Source organism: Saimiri boliviensis, chromosome 8 (genome assembly GCF_048565385.1).
Source record: "Saimiri boliviensis isolate mSaiBol1 chromosome 8, mSaiBol1.pri, whole genome shotgun sequence".
NCBI classification, from domain to species: Eukaryota; Metazoa; Chordata; class Mammalia; order Primates; family Cebidae; genus Saimiri; species Saimiri boliviensis.
In genome coordinates, this window is record NC_133456.1 from 100,881,930 (window position 1) to 100,896,806 (window position 14,877).

Here is a 14,877-nt window from a genome sequence, read left to right on the forward strand (position 1 = left end):
CCTCCCATGGAGCCTCAGCTCCATGGGGCCAATCACACTCCAATGTGACATTGACAATGTTTTCTTGTATTGTCATTTCCTCCTTCACACTCAGTCTCCCTACTTTTTCACTCCTGTTTCCTGGAATCATCTTCCAAATAAAATACAGCACAAGATCTTATCTCAGGCTGTGTTTTTTAGGAGAACCCAAACCAAGAAAGCATGCAATCTAGACTTAAAGATATTAAAAAGCAACATATCTATGTAGCGCACGCACGTGTGTGTGTGTGTGTGTGTGTGTGTGTGTGTATGTGTGTATTTTGGTGCTTTCTTACTTCAATCAGATTGTCACCTCTTGTGAAAATAGACCAAGACTTAAACTCTAAACTTTTTATTTTTTATTTTTTCCAAGTTCAGGTCAGATGGGTAATGTGCCAGCATCGTAACAAGGTTCAGGGGTGGCACATCTCACACAAGCGTGTGAACACCCAATCATCATGCTCATGAACTACCAAAGAATCAGACTTAAACTTTTTTAGTATTTTTCAATTTCTACAGCACTGGAGGAGATGACCAGTGCTTATTAGCTATTATGCGCCAGGCACTTCACATACATTTTAAAATATAACCCTCAGGAGATCTCTGGAAGACTCTTATCATTATCTTCACTGTGCTTGAAGTGGCTTGGCTAAGCTCAGAGGTGTTGAGCTCACCAGATTCCCAGAAGATACACAGCTCAAAAGTTCCCCTAGTTTACTAAGGACACAGGATTGTAAATGGCAGAGTGAGGATATTTATATAGGTATTTCTAAATCTCAGGGCCTCATAGAAATAATAAAAAACAATGCTTGATGGTCAACAGTAGCCACATTGAAACCGATTCCTTTGCTTGTTAGTGTTTATTCCAGGAACCAAGTCATATAATTTTTAATATAAAACACTTGATGGATAATGCTGTGAGAAAGTAGCAGAGGTATGCTTATAAATGTTTAGCAATTGGTACTCTAAAAAAAAAAAAAGCCCCATTTTCAATGATGGTTAATTTTCATAGTGCTGATATTCCCACCATGGTCAATTGCAAGCTACCAGCATGGCACTGGGGACAGATGGTCGTAGCCCACTGTTACATGGTATTTGTGCCTATAGACCCAATAGATGTACAAAACCTCAACAGCATAGATAGAAGTCAAAAGTAGAAAAAAATAAGAAAAAGTTTGAGTATGTATTACTATTATTATTATTATTTGAGATGGAGTCTCGCACTGTTGCCCAGACTGGAGTGCAGTGGTGTGATCTTCGCTTACTGCAACCTCTGCCTCCCAAGTTCCAGTGGTTCTCCTGCCTCAGCCTCCTGAGTAGCTGGGGCTACAGGTGCGTGCCACCATGCCCGGCTAATTTTTAAATTTCTAATAGAGATGGGTTTCACCATATTGGCCAGGCTAGTCTCAAACTCCTGACTTCATGATCTGCCCACCTTGGCCGCCCAAAGTGCTGGGCTTATAGGCATGAGCCATCATGCCCAGCCATTACTATTATTATTTAGACAAGGTCTTGCTCTGTTGCCTAGGTAGGAGCGCAGCGTTATGATCAGAGCTCACCGCAGCCTAGAAATCCTGGGCTCAAGAAGTTCCTGGATCCTTCTGTCTCAGTCTCTTGAGTAGCTAAGACAACAGGTGCAAGCCACTGTGCCCAGATAATTTTCAAAGTATTTTTAGAGACAGGGTCTCACTATGTTGCCTAGGTTGGTCTCAGACTCCTGGCCTGAAACTATCCTCCCATCCTAGTCTCCCAAAGTGCTGGGATTACAGGCCTGAGCTACCTCATTCAGCCTATTATCTTTGTTTTTGATATAATTTAATTTTAAGTTTACATATTTAGTTTTTAATAATGGTTACGTTTAGCAACTGGTTTGCAGCATCCCAGGAAATTTAACATTCAGCAGTTGTGGGACAGTATAAACTGGCTTCAGCATACCTCAGGCTATAGCTTGAAAGGGAAATAGAAAGGCGCTGGGTGTGCTGACTCATGCACTCATGAGGAACGATGTCTGGATGTAAATAAGCTTTATGATCACAGGACATTCTATTACTTTTACAACCACTGATTGTGTATCTGACTTCTCTATTGCATAGGCCATGTAAGGTATACATTTGCATTTCCTCTTGCAATGACGTAAACTGGAGCCAAGAAAATGTATTTATTCCTGGCCTTTGAGAAAATAAACTTGCTGTTTGGGCGCTGCCTATTCGGTCTTCCAGACCCTGCTTTCTGTCTCTCTTTTCTTCCATGCACTCTCTCTTCCAGGTATTGGGACCCTCTTGCAGGTCGAGAGATCCCTGGCAGACGTGCTATCCCGATTGTTCCCGAAGATCGAGCCACTGCACTCCAGCCAAGGCAACAGAGTGAGACTCCATCTTTTTTTTTTTCTTTAACTTTATTGTTTTTTTTATAAAGATGGGGTTTCACCATGTTGGTCAGGTTGGTTTTGAACTCCCAACCTCAGGTGATCCGCCTGCCTTGGCCTCCAAAGTGCTTGGATTATAGGCGTGAGCCATCACACCCAGCTGAGACTCCATCTTAAAAAAAAAAAAAGTTGGTATTTTGGCCCCTGTTAGCATAATTTGGTATAAAAGATTATATTCTTGTGAGTAAGCTCGATTTTTCCATTTAAAATATTCAAAATGATTTTATTTGGAAATTTATGTGAATTCATATTTAATATATTCCTTAATAATTGCCATTTTCTTTTTGTTATCGTAGTTATTAAAGTTAAAAAGTAATGACTCCTTCCCACTAAGTACTTTATAAGTGGCCCCTACCCTCAATGTCATCTGGTTTATCCCAGCATGCCAAGACCGTATTCTTTTTCCATGTGCCATGGCTTGCAAAAGTTTGGTCAGCAGCATCCAGATTATCTTTTTCTCTTGTGCTCTGTACCTATAAATCTGTTTCTTTTTGTGACTCAGGCCCCTGCTTCTTCTTGACACTCCACAATCAGTAGTCTCTGGCTTCTGCCTTATTATTTTTTTAAGACAAAGTTCCATTCTTGTTGCCCAGGCTGGAATGCAATGGCTCCATCTCAGCTCACTGCAACCTCTGCCTCCTGGGTTCAAGTGATTCTCTCACCTCAGCCTCCTGAGTTGCTGGCATTATAGGTGCCTGCCACCATGCCCAGCTAATTTTGGTATTTTTAGTAGAGATGGGGTTTTGTCATGTTGGCTAGGCTGGTCTTGAACCCCTGACCTTGATCCACCCGCCTAGGCCTTCCAAAGTGCTGAGATTACAGGCATGAGCCTCCACACCTGGCCTCTGCCTTATTTTTACAGGCAAAACATTCGACTTACATGTGCTTCGATGTGGCCCCTTTTCTGTATATTTGTATGTATTTTTTTCCATTAAGGGTGTGCATTTTAAACATGTGGTATCCATGGGCTTGCTTCTTTTGTATAATTCAATTCCTTAAAAACTCTCAACATGAATTACAAGATCCAAAACTAATTCACCTAAAATTAGGGCATGGAATTTGTTTTTCCTCTGCCTTCTGGTAACAAGGCTAACATAAAATATCTATCTATCTATCTATCTATCTATCTATCTATCTATCTATCTATCTACGTACCTCCCTACCTACATCTTTTTTTTTTGTCTGTCTTTAGTGCTTGTGTGATTTTCCACCTATTCTGCCAGGGGCATTTACTTGCCTTGGGGAGGATTAGAGTTATTACACAGAAATGCAAAAAGAAAGAATCAATGGTAAGTGTTTGATATCCAAAATAGGATATCTGAGTCCACAGCAAGACTACTGAAAACCAGACTTTGTAGTAGAGGAAGTGTTTTCTAAGTTTCTTAAGCTCCCTTTAATACTTCAAAAGCTGGAGACTTTTCTATAAGCCAAGGCTGTGATGTACATGGGAAGTAGGGGAAGTTGATGCCTTTTAGTCCTGAGGACACCGAATGGAGAGAGGCGGAGGGTGGGGAAGCTGTGAGGCCTGACTTCCCTCCTTGGACTGGCATCCTGGGAGGTGGGGCTGGTTTTAGGTGGGAAGAGAGGGAAGCAGAAAGCTGAGAAGGCTATATCTCGCTCTCCATTTTGAAGTCTGTTTTAGTCCGTTTGGGCTGTGATGTCCAAATACCATAAATGGCTACAAACAACAGAAATTTATTCCCCACAGGTCTTCATGTTGAGAAGTCCAAGTTCAAGACACTGACAGATTCCTTCCTGGTTCAGGGATGGCTATCTTTTCTTTGTGTCCTCATATGGCAAAAGGGGTAAGGAGTTTTTCTGGGGCCTTTTTTACAGGGGTGTTAATCCCATTCATGAGAGTGGAGCCTCCCAAAAGCCCCACTTCCAAATGCCATTACACTGGTATTAGGATTTAGCACACATTTTTTGGGAACTGGGAGAAGAGAGATACAAACATTTAGTCTATAATAAGGTCTCCTGGAGAAGAGACAGCTGCAAAGACCGGATTTGCTAATGAGGTTACATTCACAGGTTCCGGGTGGGATTTAGGGAGAACACTATCCAAACTGCTACAAAGGCTGAGAAAATATTAATATTAAATACTGAACATTCATCTGAAACAGATTTAACTACCTGAAATAGACTATTACAGCCTGATGAGCCTGTGATACCATTAAATGGCAAGTTCCAATAGCCCTACCCCGACCTGGCCACAGCTACCAAGATGGATGAGGGTTCATGGGAAAGATTAAACTTTTCCAGAAAATAAACAAGCTATGTTTTTTATTTCTATCTTACCAATGTAAGGTTAAAATGGTCACATCACTGTGTATCTGGCTAGCTCCTATTCCAAAAGGAAATAAAACAAACAGCTACTACCAGATCACTACAATCAAGGTAAAATATCACAGCAAAAATAATACAATTTTGGGTAGTGTAGAAGGGAGAAGGAAGATGAGAAAATGATTATACTAAATACCAGGTTTAAGAGGAATAATTGCAATTCGTCAGAAAGTATTTCTTCTTAGTTCTGAGTTTCTTCTCACCCAGAAAAGAAGAAAAAGACAAAAAAAATTACAAGGACTCCATTACTTAGTAAAAAGAAACAAACCATATTGCCAAAAGATTTTTTTTGTTTGTTTGTTTGAAATGGAGTCTCGTTCTTGTGGCCCAGGCTGGAGTGCAATAGCGTGATCTCGGCTCACTGCAACCTCTGCCTCCCGGGTTCAAGCAATTCTCCTGCCTCACAGGCACCTGCTGCCACACTCGGCTAATTTCTTGTATTTTTAGTAGAGACAGGGTTTCACCATGTTGGCCAGGCTGGTCTCAAACTCCTGACCTCAGGTGACCCACCTGCCTCGGCCTCCCAAAGTGCTGGGATTACAGGCGTGAGCCACCTAGCCCGGCCAGATTTTTTAAAGGTTTAAAAAATACTGGATATGAAAGGCTCTGTCATAAAAGGTATTTATAGAGGAAACAGAAATTGTATTAGTCAGGGTTCTCTAGGAAGACAGTTCTAATAGTATGTATGTATGTATGTATATGTATAAAGGGAGGTTTATCAGGTAGTATTAACTTACACGATCACAAGGTCCCACAATAGGCTGTCTGCAAGCTGAGGAGCAAGGAAGCTAGTCCGAGTCCCAAAGCCGAAGAATTTAGAGGCTTATGTTCCAGGGCAGGAAGCATCCAGCCCGGGAGCAAGATGTAGGCTGGGAGTCTAGGCCAGTTTAGCCTTTTTTACGTTTTTCTGTCTGTTTGTATCCTGGCAGAGCTGGCAGCTGATTAGACGGTGCCCCCCCAGATGAAGGGTGGGCCTGCCTTTCTCAGTCCACAGACTCAAATGTTAATCTCCTTTGGCAAACCCTCTTAGAAACACCCAGTATCAAAACTTTGCATCCTTCAATCCAACCAAGTTGACACCCAGTGGTAATCATCACAGAGATTCATTGTGAAATAAGATTTTTTCTTTTTTTCTGAGACGGAGTCTTGCTCTGTCACCCAGGCTGGAGTGCACTGGTGAGATCTTGGCTTATTGCAACCTCTGCCTCCCAGGTTCAATGATTCCCGGACCTCAGCCTCCCAGGTAGCTGGGATTACCGGCTTGCACCACCACACTTGGCCAATTTTTGTATTTTTAGTGGAGATGGGGTTTCACCATGTTGGCCAGGCTGGTCTCGAACTCCTGACCTCAGGTGATCCACCCACTTCAGCCTCCCAAACTGCTGGGATTATAGGTGTGAGCCACATTGCCCAGCCAGGAAACATTTTAAAGGCTATTTATTTATTTATTTATTTCTATTAATGTATTTTCCCAACTTAAAGAGCTTTTTAAAGAGAAATGTAATATTGGAATCATTATTCCAAATAGGATAATAAATAAAATTTAAATAAAATATTAAAATAGGATCTTTACCTTATCTAACATGATAATAGAAATTAACTCAAAATGGATTAAATACCTAAATGTGAGAGCTAAAACCAAAAAACTCTTGTAGGGAAAAGCTTCATGACACTGGATTGGGTCATGATTTTTTGGCTGTAACACCCACAGCACAGGCAACAAAAGAAAAATAGAGGTGACGGGGGAAGGAGACAGCAAACCACATTGCTATGTATGTACCTATGCAGCAGTCCTGCATGATCTGCACATGTACCCCAGAACCTAGAGTACAAAAAAAAGAAAAATAGACAAATTGAATTTCATCAAAATTAGAAACTTTTGTGCATCAAAGGACACTATTAGCAGATCTGCAAATATCTTTTCCCACTCTGTGAGTCAAGTGGAAGAAAATACTTGCAAATCACATATCTCATAAAGGATTAATATTCAGGATATATCAATAACTCCTAAGATTCAACAACAAAAAATATCAAACAGCCTAGTTCAGAAATGGGGCTGGGTATGGTGCTCACGCCTGTAATTCAAGTGCTTTGGGAGGCTCAGATGGCAGGATCGTTTGAGATCAGGAGTTTGGGGCTGGAGTGAGCTATGGTCATACCACTGTACTCCAGCCTCGGTTCATAGAGTGAGACCCTGTCTCTCAAAACAAAAACAGAAATACCCCAAAATGAGCAAAGGACTCCAAAAGATGTTTCTCTAAAGAAGATCTACAAATGGTCAATAAGCACATGAAATAATGCTCAATGTCATTAATCATTAGGGAAATGCAAATCAAAACCACAATGAGACATCACTTCACACCCATTGGGATGTCTACTGTCAAGAAAAACCAGAAAACAACAAAGATTCTATTTAGAATTACCATAGGATTCAACAACTCTACTTTTGGGTACATACACAAAAATACTGAAGGCAGGGACTCAAACAGATAATCGTAACCTCATGTTCACAGCAGCATTATTCACAATAACCAAAAGGTGAAAACAATATGAGCATCCACTGATAGACGAATGGATAAACAAAATGTGATCTATACATACAATGGAACATTATTCAGCCTTAAGAAGTAATGGAAAGTCTGACACATGCTACAAGATGGGTGAATCCTGGGGATATTATGCTTATTGAAATAAGCCAGACACAAAGCGACAAATACTGCATGATTCCTCTTATTTTTTAAATACATGTCTTTATTGCAGGGTAATTTTTTTTATCTAGTGAGTTCAGCTATAATGATAGTCTCAAAAGTTTCAAAAGTATGAGCAATAAAAGGATGTTTTCCTAGCCCGGGCAACAAAGTGAGACCTCATTCCTACAGGAAAGCATGGTGGAATGTGCCTGTAGTCCCAGCTACTTGGGAGGCTGAGGTGGGAGGATTGCTTGAGCCCAGGATGTCAAGGGGGCAGTAAGCCATGATTGCACCACTGCATTCCAGTCTGGGCAATGGAATGAGATCCCGATGAATTAAAGGCTGCCCATTTAAAGGGTGTTGTCCAGACTTGAATCCAGAAGGTTCTTGGGAAGTTTTTTTTTTAAAAAATCGTAATTTATTTCCACAGAGTTGCTTCTGAATCTTGAGCATCCTCTCTGATGGCGACGTCCATGAGGATTGGATCTCTGTCTTGAAGGTGAATCCTTTTTACTATGGTTCTTTTATTCTTTTTTTCTTTTTCAGCATTTATCTCTTCTAACTTTTTATAGATTATAATGTCATCTAGAGATATAGCTAGGAAGTTAACCTTTTTCTGATTGGGAGGGTTTGTCAGCACTTTTTCAGAAAGTATTAGGTTCTGAAGCGAAGCCATCTCCTCTGTGTCACGGCACCACACTCTGCATGATTTCGCTTATATGAGGTACCTAGAATAGGTAAATTCATGTAGACAGGAGGTATAACAGTAGTTTCCAGGGACTTGGGGAAGGAAATCGGGGAATCATTGCTTAATGGGAAAAGAGTTTCAGTATAGGATGAAGCAGACAAGCCACTTGCTGAGGATGAGGTGAAAATTAGAAAGACCCCACGTCTCTGGCCATAGTTAAGGGGTCCCTACACCAATCTTGGAACTGCCCTACTCCTGTGATCTGAATTTTCTTTACTCCCCCAACTCCAACTCCAGGCAGCTACTGATCTGGTTTTCATCATTATAGTTTTGTCTTCTAAATAATGTCAAGTGAAAAGAATCATGCAGTAAATACTCTTTTGAGACTGCTTCTTTCACTTAGCGTAATGCCTGAGATTCATCCAAGCTGTTGTATCATTAGTCTGTTCCATTTTGTTGCTGAATACTATTCCATCGTACATGTATTAGTCCATTTCCACACTGCTATAAAGAACTGTCTGAGACTGGGCAATTTATGAAGGAAAGAGGTTTCACTGACTCACAGTTTTGTAGGCTGTACAGGGAGCATGGCTGGGGAGGCCTCAGGAAATGTACAATCATGGAGGAAGGGTGAATGGGAAGCAAACACCTTCTTCACATGGTGGGGCAGGGGAGAGAGAAAGTGAAGGGGGAGGTGCTACACATTTTTAAACTGCCAAATATCATGAGAACTCACTCACTATCACGAGAACAGTAAGGGAGAAACCCACTCCATGATCAAATCACCTCCTAAAGGGGGAGGTGCTACACACTTTGAAACAGCCAGATCTCATGAAAACTCACTATCACAAGAACAGCAAGGGGGAAAGCCACACTCATGATTCAATTACCTTCTGCCATGTTCTTCCCCCAACGCTGGTAATTACAATTTGACATGAGAATTTGGGTGGGGACACAGAACCAAAGTATATCAGTATGGATATACCAATTATTTTTTTTATTATTTGAGACAGAGTCTCACTCTGTTGCCCAGCCTGATGTACAGTGGTGTGATCATGGCTCACTGCAACCTCAAAACTCCTGGGCACAAGCAATCCTCCTGCCTCAGCCTCCACAGCAGCTGGAGCTACAGGCATACACCACCATTCCTGATAATTTAAAAAATTTTTTTGTAGCAACCGGGTCTTTAAAAAAACTCCTGGCTCAAGTGATCCTCCTGCCTTGGCCTCCCAAAGCACTAGGCAGGCTGGTCTCAAACTCCTGGCCTCAAGTGATCCTCTCACATTGGACTCCCAAATTGCTAGAATTACAGGCATGAGCCACTGTGCCTGGCTCAATTAAAAAAAAAATCAATTACTCAAATGTTGAAGAACATTTGAGTTGTTTCCCGTTTTTGGCAAATCTGAATAGAATTGCTGAAAACATTCATGTCCTGGTTTTTGTATGACATAACATTTTCCTTTTCTAAGGTTAGTACCCAACAGTGGGATTACTAGGTTATATGGCGAGTGTATGTTAAATATTATTAGAACTGCCCAGAGGGGCTATACCATTTTACACTTCCACTAGTGAAGTTTAAGTTGCTTCAAATTCTTGACAGCACTTGGTAGAACAAATATTTTTTAAACACCTGGCATGGTGCGAGGTGTTACAGACTCATAGACAAGACACAGTGCCTGCTCTAGAGGAGTTTGTGGTCAAAATTATTAAAAGCCTGGAACTGCATCAACGTCACACAGCACCCTCTTCCTGTTCACTACCAAGTGGTTCTGATGAAGCGAATGTAGCTCTGTGTGGGAACACAGAGGTAAAAAATATATAAAAAAGTAAGATACTTTCTAGGGAAGTGTGAAGAGTTTTGTTGTCAATTATTACTGGTGTCTTGATTTATGGTGACATGTTGATTATGATTTTGTAGGGAGCATAAAGGATGTACCATCAATTTCAGAACCGGTTTTTGTTTTTACTACTTGGAAATCTGGTTATTTTTTCCCTGATCAGGATGGCCCGTTTACGAAAAGAATGAACTTCAGCATAGAACCTATTTCAAGGAATGAGTACAGTGGCTCAACCCTGTAATCCCAGCACTTAGAGAGGCTCAGGCGGGTGGATCACCTGAGGTCAGGAGTTCCAGACCACCCTGGCCAACATGGCAAAACCCCGTCTCTAATAAAAATATAAAAAATTAGCTGGGCATGGTGGTGGGTGCCTGTAATCCCAGCTACCTGGGACATTGAGGCAGGAGAGAATTGCTTGAACCCGGAAGGCAGAAGCTGCAGTGAGCCGAGATCATGCCACTGCACTCCAGCCTGGGTGACACAGCCAGACTCCGTGAAAAACAACAACAAAAACCCAAACAGAACCTATTTCAAGAACAGAAAATATGAATAAATGCAAGGATAAATCCCTACTTCCCTACTGGGGCAGACTTTCATAGTCAAATAGTTAATTTGATTAAAAAAATTTACCATTAAGCTTATATAATGTATTGAGTATGATATTCAAAACAGAATAAATCCTACCACAGCTTAACATGCACCTTGTCTGAACTGAGAAATTCTCTGACATTTCTCAGAAGCATGGGCCAAATTCACTGTTTCTACAGGTGTTTAAGATTTCTGCTCTCTTGGGTTGAGTGTTTTCTCCTTCTTCCCAGATGTTTTCTTTCAGGATGTGGATCTTTATAAATGATGACTTTATATTTTTATTTTTTGAGAAAGGGTCTTGCTGTGTTGCCCAGGCTGGAGTGCAGTAGCATGATCACAGCTAACTAAAAATACAAAAATTAGCCAGGCATGACTTTAAAAAAAAAAATCTTTTCTTTTAGGGTTGGGGTGCATGTGCAGGTTTGTTATATAGGCAATTGTGTGTCATGGAGGTTTGGGGTGCAGATTACTTTGTCATTCAGGTCATAAGCATGGTACGTGATGGGTAGTTTTTCAGTCCTCACCCTCCACCCTCAAGCAGGCTCCGGGATCTGTTGCTCCCTTCTTCGTGTCCACGTATACTCGATGTTTAGCTTCCATTATACGTGAGAAGTTGCAGTGTTTGGTTTTCTGTTCCTGCTTTAGTTCACGTAGGATAAAGCCCTCTAGCTCCTTCCATGTTGCTGCAAAGCAAATGATCTCATTCTTTTTATGGCTGCATAGCATTCCATGGTGTATATGTACCATAGTTTCTTTGCAGAACAGTTCTTTTTTTTTTTTTTTTTCCCCTTTTGAGACAGGGTTTTGCTCTATCACCCAGGCTGGAGCACAATGGTGGCGTGATCTTGGCTTATTGCAACTTCTGTCTCCCAGGCTCAAGTGATTCTCCTATTTTAGCTTCCCACGTAGCTGGGACCACAGGTGTGTGCCACCACACCCAGCTAAGTTTTATATTTTGTGCAGAGATGGGGTTTCACCATGCTGCCCTGGCTGGTCTTGAACTCCTGGGCTCAAGAGATCCACCTGCCTCGGCCTCCCAAAATGCTAGGTTTACAGGTGTGAGCCACTGCTCCTGGCCTACAGAGCATTTCTTAGATGAGCTGTGGGTCCATTGAAGGACTAAGATGTACAAAGACAGAAATGGAATCCCAGGCTTATAAAGAACTGGTTGACTTTACAAAGTGTCAGCAGCTTAGTATCTTTGAATTCCTCTTTAATGCTGATAGCATCGTCACCACCCTGCTGACCACGCTGAACTCAGATGCATGGGTGGTGGCCTGGTTTCCCTTGATTCATTGGAATCTCCTTACCTAGGATCTGGCTCTCCAGATGTGGAGAACAATCTTGCATGCCTTTCCTTCTTTCCCAGCCTCTAGCAAATGACTTCTTGTGAACATGATAATGAAGCACGAACAGAACATACCGGAAGAGTACATACTAAGAAGATTTTTCTAGCACGAAGCCAAAAATGTCAGCCATGGTATTGTGTTACTGTTGTGTTGACTTCATTCATTCAAAATATATCATCCCTCTAGGGGGATGCTCGAGGTAGGAGAGATGTTTCCGAAAGCTGAAGGAAGCAGAACAGCTTCAGATGTGCCGCCTGGGAATGGGAATGCAACCCAGGGGGCCGAATACGTTCATCCTCCAGGCGGCCCGGTGGCCTGATGGCCTGGCTCAGACTGGCTTGTACCTTTGGATTGATTTTTTTTTTTTTGCTGGCATCAGGGTTTTCTAGCTTCTAGACTCTGAAAAAGGAGTTCATTCCATGTTCGAGAGATAGATCACGAACCTAAAATCAGGACATAAGCTTGAATGTACGCCAAGAAATAAACACGTGAAAGTGTAGTGAAACATATTTCAGTCTGGGAAGAACTTCTCTCTTCACAAATCTGTGAAGCTGATAAAAATAAAGTAACAGAAGAAACAGGAAATAGGATAGTGAAAGCCCCAAAAATGGGGCGCAGCAGAAAATGCTCAATATGCCAAAAGTTGTAGACAGTTTACACTGTTTTTTGTGGTTTTACTTTTTTTCCTGTTCTGTTCTGAAAATGAGTTTTCCTCCTCCCTTTTTCCCAGGAGATATAATTATATTATAACTGTTTTCTTCTAAACTTATGATTTTACTTATCCTAACCCAGAAAAAAACAAAAAGATGGTGTGTTATTTTATATTCTGAACTTGTAACATCATTTGTTAGAACTATAAAAACATTAAAAACCAAAATCAAGAATTTGTAACAATATTAAGTATTGATTTTATATTTCACACATCTAACATCATGGCTTTTTAAACTGTTTTGAGATAGAGTCTCTCTCTGTCACCCAGGCCACAATGCAGTGGCACAATTGTAGGTTCAAGCAATTCTCCTGCCTCTGCCTCCCAAGTAGCTGGGATTACAGGTGCGTGCCACCACACCAAGCTGATTTTTGTATTTTTAGTAGAGACGGGGTTTCACCATGTTGGCCAGGCTAGTCTTAAACTCCTGACCTCAGGTGATCTGCCTCCCTCAGCCTCCCAAAATGCTGGCATTATAGGTGTGAGCCACCGAGACTGGTCACATCATGGCGTTTTGAAAAAATGAACCAAGTGATAGATTTTCCTCAGACTGTACTTACATGCAATGAATCTACAATCCTAAACTAACAAAGGGATTTCCAGTGTGTAAAAGACACTGAAAAGCTAGAAACATAGGCAGAATCCAGTTTGTGAACATTTTAGATTCCAAGAGTTTCATTAGTAAGTTAGCTGGTTTGGACTTAGAAAACATTCCTGCTGGAAAGAGTGATACCAACCACGCACCGATTGTTAGGCTTGTTTACAAAATTCTCTTTTACTTTCTATTTGATTGTACCAACAGGAATACAGCTATTCACTACCACCTACTGCATTTTTTAACAAGAAAATCTGTTCCGAGTTTTGACGAGGCTGGCGAAGACCACGTTTCCACTGGCAGTACCAAGGGAGAAGGGTCAAGGAGCCAGAGGTCCTGGCACTTGGGAGGGGGACTCAGCAGGTGGAAAAAAGGGACAAAAGAAGAGACCTCCCAGGGCCTTTAGGGGAGCAGCACTCCAAAAATTCTGGGTTTGGGGGTCTTGCAGGTAAGTCCTCTCAATGAGCCTGACAGGACTGGAAAAGATCAAGGCATGAGTGAGAAGTGGGATGTGGGGCTGCAGAGTGGGCAGCATTTCAAGGGAACGGCAGCATGTCTGTTTCCCTTGATCCCCCCAAAAATAATTTGAGCTCTTCAAATGACTATTTCTTGGCATTTTTATGTTTAATGAAGAGTAAAATATTCAGCATCTAAACATCAGGCCAAAGCTCATCTTCACATTTTTTTTTTCTTTTAAAGTAAAATGCACTATGTTTGTCACCTCACCAGGACAAGCTGGAACAGACTGGGGACTATTATTCAGGGGCTTTGGGCAGTAGAGATAACCAGCCCAGGCCATTCAAGATAGGAGACTTGGCATATCAGAATTATTAAAGCTGTGTAGCTATATCTATGAAACAAAAGATCTATTTATCTTGAAAACCCTTTCTAGTACAGTTTTAATTTATCCCAGAAACAAGTGTTTCAGGTATGTTGTTTTTATAAAATGATACTCAATCTGCAAAGCCCTTGAGAGGGGATTTTGAGTCAAACATGCTGTAGCCCTGAGTTTCCTCTGTTGTCAAGGTAACCAGAGCATCTGGGTTTTTTTTTTTTTTTAACTTGAACCTTCCAAACCAACGTCAGAGACAACTCGAAAAGTAGCTAGTCAGACACCTGCCACTGAGTTATACAGGCTTTTCGGGGGTATACTGCAAGAAAAGAACTGTTTCTTCTTTTCCTCCTCTCCCCTCAAGCTTTTTTATTTTTATTTTTTTAATTTTTTGAGACAGAGTTTTGCTCTTGTTGCCTAGGCTGGAATGCAATGGCACAATCTCAGCACACTGCAACCTCTGCCTCCTGGGTTCAAGAGACTCTCCCGCCTCAGCATCCCCAGTAGCTGGGACTATGGGCATGAACCACAACACCTGGCTAATTTTTGTATTTTTTTTTTTTCTTTTAGTAGAGACAGTGTTTCACTATGTCCTTTCTGTTGTTGTTTTTGAGACAGGGTCTTGCTCTGTCACCCAGGCTGCAGTGCAGTGGTGCAATCTCAGCTCACTGCAACCTCTGCCTCCTAGGTTCAAGCAATTCTCCTGCCTCAGCCTCCCGAGTAGCTGGGACTATAGGTGTATGCCACTATGTCTGGCTAATTTTTGTATTTTTAGTAGAGACAGGGTTTCACTACGTTGGCC

The 14,877-nt window shown here is 41.5% G+C and overlaps 1 long non-coding RNA gene and 1 other non-coding gene across 2 annotated transcripts; one reads left to right on the forward strand and one right to left on the reverse strand.

Moving 5' to 3' along the window:
- Positions 1-395: 395 nt before the first annotated feature.
- Positions 396-499, reverse strand: LOC120367667 (small nucleolar RNA U13). Its single transcript, XR_005581990.1, has one exon. It is a non-coding gene; the product is annotated as a small nucleolar RNA U13 (small nucleolar RNA).
- A 1,716-nt stretch (positions 500-2,215) lies between these two features.
- LOC141585447 (uncharacterized) lies at positions 2,216-13,729 on the forward strand. Its single transcript, XR_012518922.1, has 5 exons — positions 2,216-2,381; positions 3,636-3,732; positions 4,152-4,248; positions 7,907-7,975; positions 13,451-13,729. It is a non-coding gene; the product is annotated as an uncharacterized LOC141585447 (long non-coding RNA).
- Positions 13,730-14,877: the final 1,148 nt, after the last annotated feature.